General features: G+C 46.9%; 1 protein-coding gene across 1 annotated transcript in view; it reads left to right on the top strand.

The window, feature by feature from the left end:
* The first annotated feature begins 3,311 nt into the window (after positions 1-3,311).
* atxn1a (ataxin 1a) overlaps positions 3,312-12,877 on the top strand; it is a 184,618-nt gene continuing 175,052 nt past the window's right edge. Inside the window, exon 1 of the mRNA XM_029732409.1 lies at positions 3,312-3,456. The gene's annotated coding sequence lies outside the window, so the exon portion shown is untranslated. The remainder of the gene's footprint in view (positions 3,457-12,877) is intronic.

Raw genomic sequence — 12,877 nt, 5'->3', positions numbered from 1 at the left:
TACACGTAACACAAACAATCCTACACAAAGACATGATGGGGAACAGAGGAATAAATACACATTAATTGATTGGGGATTGAAAACCAGCTGTGCAGGGAACAAGACAAAACAAATGGATACATGAAAAATGGAGCGGCGATGGCTAGAAAGTCGGTGACGTCGACGCCGAACACCGCCCGAACAAGGAGAGGAGCCGACTTCGGCAGAAGTCATGACAAGAATGCCCTTCAAGCCAATCAGAAAGGAGTATTCAACAATGCTGATTGACTGAAAGCCGTGGTATATCACGGGTATGACATAACCTTTTTTTTACTGCTCTAATTACAGTACGTTGGTAACCCGTTTATAATAGCAATAAGGCACCTCAGAGGTTTGTGGTATATGGCCAATATACCACGGCTAATGACTGTATCCAGGCAAATCCGTGTTGCGTCGCGCCTAAGAACAGCCCTTATCCGTGGTATATTGGCCATATATCACACCCCCCCGTACCTTATTATTTAAATAGGGTTAGTACATGCCACAGTGGTGTTGGTACACATACATTAGTTACATACCACAATAGGGTTAGTACATGCTATGTACAGTATTGTATGGTATGGAATCCAGGCAGGGATAAAAACAGTAGGAAAATTGCAGGTAAATCCACAGGTGAGTGTGTTTCAGATGCCACAGAGACTGCAGCATTGAGGGTAGTTCTGACAGACATTCAGGACAGGTACAGACAGGGATTATTCAGGGAAAAATGTAAAACATTTCGTAATTATTTTAGATGTAATGTCACGGATCCCTCCGGAACTTTCATCACGCACACCTGTCCCCTATTCCCACTGATTAGTACTTGTATAAGTGTGCCCTTTGGTGTCCGTTATCTGTCGATTATTGTTACAATGTCCGTGGGTGCGTGTGAGTACCTGTGCTGTGTGTTTTGGGCTTTTGTGCCATTGTGGATTGTGCAGATGATTACGGGTCTTGTCCCTTGGGTTAATTATTGTGCGCATGTGTATTTATTCGAGGTACTCCTCACTCTTTTGTTTGGGTTTGAACCCTGTGTTTTTTTTACGTGTTTGTTTGGTCTTCGTCCCCGTGCCTTTACACAACACGTCGTGATTTGGGGCTTAATAAAAAAACTATTTCACATTCCTGCGTCTGTCTCCCGAATCTCTTCATACCTACGTGACATGTAATATGCAAATATATACAAATTCCAAGCCAACTTCTAAGTAAAAAAAAGTGGCCTATTCAAAGGAACAGGAAAATATAAAAAAATATATGTATCATTTAAAACCATTATTTATGTTATAAAAAGGTTTAAGATGAAGAAATGTATTTAGCTGCTTACCTCCCCCACAAAATATGGGTTAGTCCATGAGGACTTCCTCTACCTTTCCTTCCTGTGTCTGTATGGTCCCCAGAGTCTTCCTTGTTATTCCTCCAGCACACCTTGACCTTCAACTCTGCCCTGTCATTTTCCCTACAGACATCCCATCCCACCCCACCTCTCTACACTATCCCAGTGCTTACAGTATACAGCTGAGGGTTAGGACTCGTTGTCAATTGGGATGTTTGTGCTAATCGTCAGGTGATGTCATTATGGGCCAAATGTTGTCTTTAAGTTGATCTTAATATGGACACATTCAGTGTTTTTAAATATATGTTTACTAAATTGAACAAAGGTTAAAAAAAGTATTTCTAAAAGACATGTATGTCGATGGATGTGGATGCTGTCCTCGAGCTAGGACCTCAACTACCCTGCATTGCTTTTACTCCTGCAGCAGACATGTGCAAGGTAACGTAACCCCCTGTCTGTCTCCATGCCAGTTTCTCTTGATATACATGTGACAACGCAATAGAACAGGAGACAATGGAGCACTTACTGAATGACTAGCAGAAGTGGGATGTCTCTCGCTCTCTCTCCCCCCTCTCTCGCTCTCTCTCCCTCCCCCTCTCCCTCTCTCTCCCTCTCTCTCCCCCTCTCTCGCTCTCTGTCTCTCTCCCCTTCTCTCGCTCTCTCTCTCCCTCTGTCTCTCTCCCTCTCTCTCCCCCTCTCTCGCTCTCTGTCTCTCTCCCCTTCTCTCGCTCTCTCTCTCCCTCTGTCTGTCTCTCTCCCTCTCTCTTTCCCCCTCTCTCGCTCTCTCTCTTTCTCTCTCTCTTGTCACTCTCTGTCCTCATGCTAGGAAAATAAAAGTTCAGAGAATAAAATCCCAGAGCATTGAGTACTTTATACATTTATCTGACAGTGACTAATACGATTACAAATGGAGCTATTTGTGCATACAATCATGTACTGTATCAATGAGAAAGAATAGATGGCCTTCTATCATGGCCACAGTTCTAATAGAGATGTATTAAGACTATTGTGTTGTAACTGCAGATATTCAAGGTAGTTGTACATGTGGATAATCTGAGAGAGTGCAGTGCAAGGGTGGGGCCTATTTGGTCAAGTCTCTTGTTGCTTAAGAGAAAACAAATTGGAAAAATTCCATTAATTCTGTGCAAGGACAATCATGATGAGTTTTGACCCTGCTGGTCATCTATGAACATTTGAACATCTTGGCCATGTTCTGTTATAATCTCCACCTGGCACAGCCAGAAGAGGAATGGCCACCCCACATAGCCTGGTTCCTCTCTAGGTTTCTTCCTAGGTTCTGGCCTTTCTAGGGAGTTTTTCCTAGCCACCGTGCTTCTACACCTGCATTGCTTGCTGTTTGTGGTTTTAGGCTGGGTTTCTGTACAGCACTTTGTGACATCAGTCAGTCTTGGTCAGTCTTGGTCAGTTGGTCAGTCAGTCTTTCAGTTTCATCGTTTTTTATTCTGTTGAATGGGTATAAAGGAGCTTACAATAACTGTTATTTAGAATTTCTTGCAAAATCTTTATTTGGGGATATGACATCTTATTTTAATGGTTATATTGGCTACATTGAAAATGATATGATTCTTTCTTCTCTGAGTTCTTGTCGAAGCACATATATATGAGATGGAAAGAATCAATTCCATTGACATGTTGAAGGGTTAGTCTAGTGATTCACTATTTGTGGACTGAATTTGCCTGTCAGTTGTTCGTTTCCCTTTTTCTCAATTCTGTACTAATCACAGTACAAACCCTGAGTTACTACTAAGACTGCCAACTGCTCCTTATTTGTGTTACACACACACACACACACACGCACACACACACTACGCTATCTCCCACTCTCTCTGCCTCTCTCGCCTCTCTCTCTCTCTCTCTCTCTCTCTCTCTCTCTCTCTCTCTATCTCTCTCTCTCTCTCTCTCTCTCTCTCTCTATCTCACTCTCGAGAGATCTCTGAAGGTGGGGGCATAGAGCAGTACAGCTATTAGCTCGGCGCTGCAGACATCATTCCGAGTAGAGGGCAGACGATTCCATCGTCAGCGCAGGAACAGGGAGCCCTGGCAACAAGAAGAGACATACTCTTACCAGACCATTACACCTTACAGTAAGTACTAGCTCTATTCATTTTATACTGCCACTGCCCGATACTGTCGCTGTCTGGTTCTACCTTGTTGTCACTACACTTTGCTGAGCTGTTGCGGTAGAAAAAATGGCTGGAACTGGAACTAGGAAAGGTAGCTACGCGCAAGAGGGAGCTGGTTTATTTCCAAAAGCTTTGGAAATGTTTACTTCGCACTCTGACCTATTTTTTTTGTGCCCGGAGGATAGAAGGTTGTTTGTGGTTTACAACCATGCACTTGTCATTTCGAAATAAAAATGCAAACTAACTGTTTAGTGCGACATAAGTGAGCGTTGGTTTCGCGGAATTGAATAGAGCAAGGAGTGTTTTTCACAGGCGGGTTGTGTGTAGGGCAAGCTCACTAACTGCGCCACTCCACCCAGAAAGATTGTATATTGCATAAAGAATAGTAAGACGTATTTATAGTAGGCTAACCGTCCACTTTGAAATGGTTGTGGTACGTGCGTACGTGGCCGTATGTCCAATCCAGCATTTGACAAGGGTTTGATAGCGCGAGACATTTCAGTTTAATTCCATCGCGGAAGTGCTTTTTATTCTTCAAAGACAGTGCAAACCAACGTACCTTAGCCTACTTAATTTAACCGGTACAATTACAAAAATACATACATCTATATGACATGCCCTTCATTCCGAGGGAGAGTGTAAATGTTACTACGCGGGCTACTGTCGACTTTTCATTGACGCTGGCTGGTTGGTAAAGGACATTGGGTCCGATGTGTGCGGCTAGTGGTTGCTCGACTGCGCGTGGCGTGATGTCACTCCTAGCTTTGGCGATTATATAACGGGACTGTAGGGATCCCGGGCTGTGATTGCAAGCTATTTATATTCTGTTTACAGTCAGGAATTGCACTATGCATTGTAAGATTTGTAAAGGCTACATAACTGTCCTCCGTATTATTTAGAGAGGATAGATAGCCTACAACAGCTACGTTCCTCTATCACTACACAGTTATAACATGGTTACATTGTGTCCAGTATCTGGAAATTGACGGTGGCCAGACATAACGTGTGTTACAATGTTTCGACATGTTACATCGGCTCATTGAAACATGTTACAGTAACTTTGCACTCCCATTGAAGGGCACCCTTTCTTTAATATTCACTGTGCATGACACAGCACACCGTGTCTTGATGCTGTTTCTTTATGTAATAAAAGGTGAGAGTTAGTGGAGAGGTTTTGTATATTACCCACATTTGAACCTGTACTCTGCAGGCCATGGGACATTGCTTCTTTATTTACCTTTTCTTTTTGGTAGTGTAGTTTGAGTTGGGTTAGGTTTGTGTTGGTTGTCTGGCTGCCCAGTGAGTGTGGAACACTTCAAGGCACCACATGATTAAACTGCATGGTCTCTCTACCAGTTCAGTTCACCTGATGGTGGTGAATCTGTCTATAGCTCGTATCCATAGAGATATGATATTATTCTCTTTCTATAGCACTTGTCACTCTTCTATGTGAATGATGCAGGTCCAGGTAAGAGGTACATTCATTTGTCAAAATGTTTTGAGATGTTTATGATTGCATTATATCTTATTATATATACATGTATATCTGAATGGTATTGACTATAGGGCCTGGAGTATTTCCTAACCATGTGACCTGACTAGGAAAACCCCCTGGCCTCTAGGTATTTACTACAAGTAGATATCCTGTAGTCATTTGGTCCAGAAAAACTCCTGTCCTTCCAAGCAAAATAACAGAGAGCAGTAGCACCATCATTTGAAATGAATTGCCTTTCTAAAAACCTAGCAGAATATTTGTTCCAACTGGGAGCTAATGAACGTGACCCTATCTGTTGTGCAGGGAGCTAATCATGTGACAGTGAATTAGGGTGCTGCCATTTCTCCCTGCGCTTCCCTTTGATCCTGTTTGCCACACACACACACACACACACACACACACACACACACACACACACACACACACACACACACACACACACACACACACACACACACACACACACACACACACACACACACACACACACACACACAGGCACACACCTTACTTACTTTTAAATGCTAATGAGAGACAATTAGCAGCAAATGTGTCCTAATCACGAGCCATTTTCTCATGTCAGAGTCTCCTGTACGTGCACATTCACACCAGCACAAACACACCTGCTGCTCCTGTCCTGGCTGGCTCAATCTCTGCAGTGCTCTCAGGGATCTCATGTTCCTTTACATGTTCACACACATGCACACACACACCCTCTCCAGCATACACATTTACAATACTATGCATGTGTTCAAAAATAGGAAAAACAAGAAAAACTGTGGGCTGGGTTTTGAAGTGCTCTACCTTACGGAGGAGTTTCTAGGTATTGGCTAGGTAGGCTTTCGTGGTTGACTGAGAGAGCGATATAAGGTGGGCCACACCCCTATACCAGCAGGAAGGAACGGGCTATGTGTGTGTGTGCAAAGCAAGGGGATGAACCCAGTCAATGACCAAGGACTGGCACTCTCTTCAAAACGTGTGTGTGTATACACAGAAGATGGGCAGTACCCACACACACTACCTGGTTTCAACCATTGCTTGCAGCTAGAACAGGGATAGACAGGCCCATCCAGACCCTAGTACTAGCACACTCCCTCAGAGGTGTGGGTGTGTGTGCCACGTTGCTCGGCTACTATATAGCAAATCAATCAAACATTGTGCTTTGTTCCCCTTCTCTCTCTCTCTCTCTCTCTCTCTCTCTCTCTTTCCTTCTTCTCTTTTATACTGTAGTTTCTTTCACAAGGTACATTCCTTGGTCCTGTGTAGCCTCTTTCTCTGTGGAATCAGATAAAAGGCCTTGGTTGGCTCGGGGTCAGAAGGAGTGCACAATAAAGGGAATTGGGTGGCATTTTTGATGGAGCCCTTGATTCTAACAGGATAGTCCTGGGGATGAAGCCCTTGATTCTAACAGGATAGTCCTGGGGATGGAGCCCTTGATTCTAACAGGATAGTCCTGGGGATGGAGCCCTTGATTCTAACAGGATAGTCCTGGGATGGAGCCCTTGATTGTAACAGGATAGTCCTGGGGATGGAGCCCTTGATTGTAACAGGATAGTCCTGGGGATGGAGCCCTTGATTCTAACAGGATAGTCCTGGAGATGGAGCCCTTGATTGTAACAGAATAGTCCTGGGGATGGAGCCCTTGATTCTAAGAGGATAGTCCTGGGGATGGAGCCCTTGATTCTAACAGGATAGTCCTGGGGATGAAGCCCTTGATTCTAACAGGATAGTCCTGGGGATGGAGCCCTTGATTCTAACAGGATAGTCCTGGGGATGGAGCCCTTGATTCTAACAGGATAGTCCTGGAGATGGAGCCCTTGATTCTAACAGGATAGTCCTGGAGATGGAGCCCTTGATTCTAACAGGATAATCCTGGGGATGGAGCCCTTGATTGTAACAGAATAGTCCTGGAGATGGAGCCCTTGATTCTAACAGGATAGTCCTGGAGATGGAGCCCTTGATTGTAACAGAATAGTCCTGGGGATGGAGCCCTTGATTCTAACAGGATAGTCCTGGAGATGGAGCCCTTGATTCTAACAGGATAGTCCTGGGGATGGAGCCCTTGATTCTAACGGGATAGTCCTGGGGATGGAGCCCTTGATTCTAACAGGATAGTCCTGGAGATGGAGCCCTTGATTCTAGCAGGATAGTCCTGGAGATGGAGCCCTTGATTCTAAGAGGATAGTCCTGGGATGGAGACCTTGATTCTAACAGGATAGTCCTGGGGATGGAGCCCTTGATTCTAACAGGATAATCCTGGGATGGAGCCCTTGATTCTAACAGGATAGTCCTGGGAATGGAGCCCTTGATTCTAACAGGATAGTCCTGGAGATGGAGCCCTTGATTCTAACAGGATAGTCCTGGGGATGGAGCCCTTGATTCTAACAGGATAGTCCTGGGGATGGAGCCTTTGATTCTAACAGAATAGTCCTGGAGATGGAGCCCTTGATTCTAACAGGATAGTCCTGGGGATGGAGCCCTTGATTCTAACAGGATAGTCCTGGTGATGAAGCTCTTGATTCTAACAGGATAGTCCTGGGATGGAGACCTTGATTCTAAGAGGATAGTCCTGGAGATGGAGCCCTTGATTCTAACAGGATAGTCCTGGGGATGGAGCCCTTGATTCTAACAGGATAGTCCTGGGGATGAAGCTCTTGATTCTAACAGGATAGTCCTGGGATGGAGACCTTGATTCTAAGAGGATAGTCCTGGGGATGGAGCCCTTGATTCTAACAGGGTAGTCCTGGAGATGGAGCCTTTGATTCTAACAGGATCGTCCTGGAGATGGAGCCCTTGATTCTAACAGGATAGTCCTGGAGATGGAGCCCTTGATTCTAACAGGATAGTCCTGGAGATGGAGCCCTTGATACTAACAGGATAACCCTGGGGATGGAGCACTTGATTCTGACAGGATAATCCTGGAGATGGAGCCCTTGATTCTAACAGGATAGTCCTGGGGATGGAGCCCTTGATTCTAACAGGATAGTCCTGGGGATGGAGCCCTTGATTCTAAGAGGATAGTCCTGGGGATGGAGCCCTTGATTCTAACAGGATAGTCCTGGGGATGGAGCCCTTGATTCTAACAGGATAGTCCTGGGGATGGAGCCCTTGATTCTAAGAGGATAGTCCTGGGGATGGAGCCCTTGATTCTAACAGGATAGTCCTGGAGATGGAGCCCTTGATTCTAACAGGATAGTCCTGGACATGGAGCCCTTGATTCTAACAGGATAGTCCTGGAGATGGAGCCCTTGATTCTAACAGGATAGTCCTGGAGATGGAGCCCTTGATTCTAACAGGATAGTCCTGGAGATGGAGCCCTTGATTCTAACAGGATAGTCCTGGGGATGAAGCTCTTGATTCTAACAGGATAGTCCTGGGATGGAGACCTTGATTCTAACAGGATAGTCCAGGGGATGGAGGCCAGCCTTTTTGATACGAAGCCATGAAACCATACTGAGCCTGTACTGTACTTTACTGAGAGGGGGAGAGAAGGGGGAGGAGGGAGGAAGAGAGAGAGAGGGGAGGAAAGAGGGAGAGAAGGGGAAGAGAGAGGGATTGAAGAAAGAGAGTGAGAGAGAGGGGAGAAAAGAGGGAGAGAAGGGGAGGAGAGAGGGAGTGAATAAATAGAGCAAGAGAAAGAGAGAGAGAAAGGAGATAGGAAGAGGGAAAGAGTAAAAGAGAGAGAGCGATGCAGTTTTCAGACCTTTTCTGCTTATCCTTTCATCTAGCTATATTCACCGGGCTGTACTTCAGTGGGCACTGCGTTACAGACAGACCAACATGCTTTTTTAATGCAGCAGTTGAGAGCTTTTTTCCATTTTGAAAACAGATAAAACATTCCTCTCTTTACTCTCAGCATACAGGCACACACGGACATTAGATTCCTCCCAGGAGGAAAGGTCAGTATCTCCAGTAGGCTTGACGAGGCAAAGACAATAGGAGATACGCACACACGCACACACACACACACACACACACACACACACACACACACACACACACACACACACACACACACACACACACACACACACACACACACATGGGATGATTGAATTAAAAGCTCTCGCTTTCAGCCAGTAGGACTGGAGGGACATTATGTCCAAGGTAACCAGTCTTATTTTTCTTAAAACTGCATTGCTGGTTAAGGGCTTGTAAGGTCTACACCCGTTGTATTCGGCGCATGGGATTTGATTTGTAGTGCCACATGAAAATACCTTGCATTCAAACTACAATAGAATACAGCTATTGATTGTGAACCTGTCCTTCTGTCACGCCCTGACCATAGAGAGCCCTTGGTTCTCTATGTAGTAGGTCAGGGCGTGACTAGGGGGTGATCTAGTATGTCTATTTCTATGTTGGTGCTAATATGCTTCCCAATTAGAGGCAGCTGTTTATCGTTGCCTCTGATTGGGGATCATATTTAGGTAGCTATTTCCCCTCCTGTGTTTTGTGGGATATTGATTGATTGTGTTTGGGCACTATGTCCTCACGGTCTTTGTAAGTTTTGTTATTTTGATTTGTTAGTTTCACTTAAATAAATATGTGGAACTATACTCACGCTGCGCCTTGGTCCGATCATTTTCAAGAACGTGACAGAATATCCCACCAAACCAGGACCAAGCAGCGTGTTCACCAGGTAAAGGAGTTTTGGACATGGGAAGAAGTGATGGGTGGATGCGAAACCCTTCCTTGGCGGCAGACGGAAGGTAATAATGGAGGACAGCGACGACGCCAGGGTTCGCGGCCACAGAAAGCTTAAAGACAACCCCAAGATTTTTTTGGGGGGGCACAAGGGGTGGCCGGTCGAGCTGAGGAGAGTACCAGAGCCCGAATGGCAAACTCTGGAGGAGCGTGTCGTCAGACCACGGCCACAGAAACCCCAATATATTTTTTCGGGGGGGCACATGGTGCTGGCGGCTGAGCAGCAGGAAGAGCCAGAGACTGTCAGGGAGGCAATGGAGAAGTTGGGAGAGAGAGAGATGAGAGAGATGTTGTGCAAGTGTGTTCTGCTCAACATTCGACCAGAAGATCCGGTTAGCAGTCTGGTGAAACCTGTGTCGGCTCCACGCATCTGGCCTCCAGTGCGCCTCCCCAGTCCAGTACGTCCTGTGCCTACTCCTCGCACTCGCCCTGAAGAGCGTGTCACCAGTCCGGTGCAACCTGTGCCGGCCCCACGCATCAGGCCTCCAGTGCGTCTCCCCAGTCCGGTTAGTCCTGTGCCTGCTCCTCGCACTCGCCCTGAAGTGCGTTTACCCAGTCCGGTACATCCTGTGCCTGCTCCTCGCACTCGCCCTGAAGTGCGTGTCACCAGTCCGGTGCCACCTGTGCCGGCCCCATGCATCAGGCCTCCAGTGCGTCTCCCCAGTCCGGTTAGTCCTATGCCTGCTCCTTGCACTCGCCCTGAAGTGCGTGTCACCAGTCCGGTGCCACCTGTACCGGCTCCACGCATCAGGCCTCCAGTGCGCCTCCCCAGTCCAGTACGTCCTGTGGCTATTTCCCTCACTCGCCCTGAAGTGCGTGTCACCAGTCTGGTGCCACCTGTACCGGCTCCAAGCACTAGACCTCCAGTGCGCATTCACAGTCCAGAGCTTCCGGCGACGTTTCCCAGTCCAGAGCTTCCGGCGACGTTTCCCAGTCCAGAGCTTCCGGCGACGGTCCACGGTCCGGAACCTCCTGCGACGGTCCACGGTCCGGGACCTCCAGCGACGGTCCACGGTCCAGAACCTCCAGCGACAGCCAACGGTCCGGAGCTTCCAGGCACGGTGTCCAGTCCAGCTCAAAAGCTGGAGCCTTCCTCTGCGCCGATGCCCAGTCCAGGCACGGTGTCCAGTCCTGCTCCATGGCCGGAGCCTTCTTCTGCGCCGGTGCTCAGTCCAGGCACGACGTCCAGTCCAGCTCCAGGGCGGGAGCCTTCCTCTGCGTCGGTGCCCAGTCCAGGCACGGCGTCCAGTCCAGCTCCAAGGTCGGAGCCTTCCTCTGCGCCGGTGCCCAGTCCAGGCATGGCGTCCAACCCAGCTTCATGGCCTGAGTCTTCCTTTGTGCCGATGCCCAGTCCAGGCACGGCATTCAGCCCAGCGTGATGGCCGGATCCGGGGTCTGGACGGGGGCTACAACCTGCACCGGAGCCGCAACCGACACTAATCACCCCCCCTACCCTCCCCATTTTGTTTCAGGTTTTGAGGTCGGAATCTGCACCTTTGGGGGGGGGGGGGGTACTGTCATGCCCTGACCATAGAGAGCCCTTGGTTCTCTATGTAGTAGGTCAGGGCGTGACTAGGGGGTGATCTAGTATGTCTATTTCTATGTTGGTGCTAATATGGTTCCCAATTAGAGGCAGCTGTTTATCGTTGCCTCTTATTGGGGATCATATTTAGGTAGTTATTTCCCCACCTGTGTTTTGTGGGATATTGATTGATTGTTAGTGTGTTTGGGCACTATGTCCTCACGGTCTTTGTAAGTTTTGTTATTTTGATTTGTTAGTTTCACTTAAATAAATATGTGGAACTATACTCACGCTGCACCTTGGTCCAATCATTTTCAAGAACGTGACACACCTCCATGTCTTTGTATGATAACATACCACAGATCCAGACAGGTAATTCCACTCTTTCATTGATTTAGATACTTTTGTCTGGTAAGGCTACATTACAACCCCGTATCTTTAAAGCTACTCACCTTTTAATGCATGTTATACAAAACAGCATTTTTGATTATCTGTGATAATTCTGTGTGAGATACGTTCTGCATTAGGACCCCTTTCATTCATTGGCTTCACTGATCTGCCTGCCCACACACAGCAACCTGTCATCAATGGGGTATAGAGAATCAATGGGCGGAATCCTGAATGGCTCAGCGTTACTGTGAATAGGATGGCAGGGAGTGACACGGACTGGGAAGCTGCCTGTGTCACACTGCTGGATCAATGAGCCCCGGCATGCTTCAATGACCATGTGCAAACTTTGGGGAAACTGTGCTGTAGAGTTCACTGTGAGGAAAGATCCATAATGGCAGTATAGTTTCCTAGAGGGAATGCCCAGGGGAGTGACATACAGGGTATTCTCATCTGGCTTATCAATATAATGGTGAAGCTGTAGTAGGAGCAAAGTCCACTGGAATGGTTGCCATTTGACTCAGCTCACATCTGTTGAGTACTCCACCCATGGGCTGTTAGAAGTGAGTAGGCTACAAATGCGTAGTTAGTTACTCAGTGTTAATAATAGTGACAGCAATACTGTAGCTTACCAGCCGCTGCAACAACCTTGAACATGCCTGGGCTTGTTCCTTTTAGTAACCTCATCTCATAGAATCATTGGCTCCAATATCAAACCATTTGCAGAGAGAGAGCAAGAGAGAGGGGGGGGAGTGAGTGAGTGAGAGAGCAAAAAAGAGAGAGAGACAGCAGCACCTAGATCTTCTGCACAGATTCTGTCAGACCTGGGCCCTGACAGTAAATCTCAGTGAGTCAAAAATAATGGTGTTCCAAAAAAGGTAATTACTTGACACATTGGAAAGAATTTACAAAAAAACAGAGCAAACTAGAATGCTATTTGGCCCTAAACAGAGAGTACACAGTGGCAGAATACCTGACAACTGTGACTGACCCAAACGTAAGGAAATCTTTGTCTATGTACAGACTCAGTGAGCATAGCCCTGCTATTGAGAAAGGCCGCCGAAGGCAGACCTGGCTCTCAAGAGAAGACAGGCTATGTGCACTGCCCACAAAATGAGGTGGAAACTGAGCTGCACTTCCTAACCTCCTGCCAAATGTATGACCATATTAGAGACACATATTTCCCTCAGATTACACAGATCCACAAAGAATTCAAAACAAATAAAATGTTGTTAAACTCCCACATATCGGGTGAAATACCACAGTGTGCCTTC

Source organism: Salmo trutta, chromosome 34 (genome assembly GCF_901001165.1).
Source record: "Salmo trutta chromosome 34, fSalTru1.1, whole genome shotgun sequence".
Classification (NCBI taxonomy): Eukaryota; Metazoa; Chordata; class Actinopteri; order Salmoniformes; family Salmonidae; genus Salmo; species Salmo trutta.
This window is presented reverse-complemented; position numbering and strand designations above follow the sequence as displayed.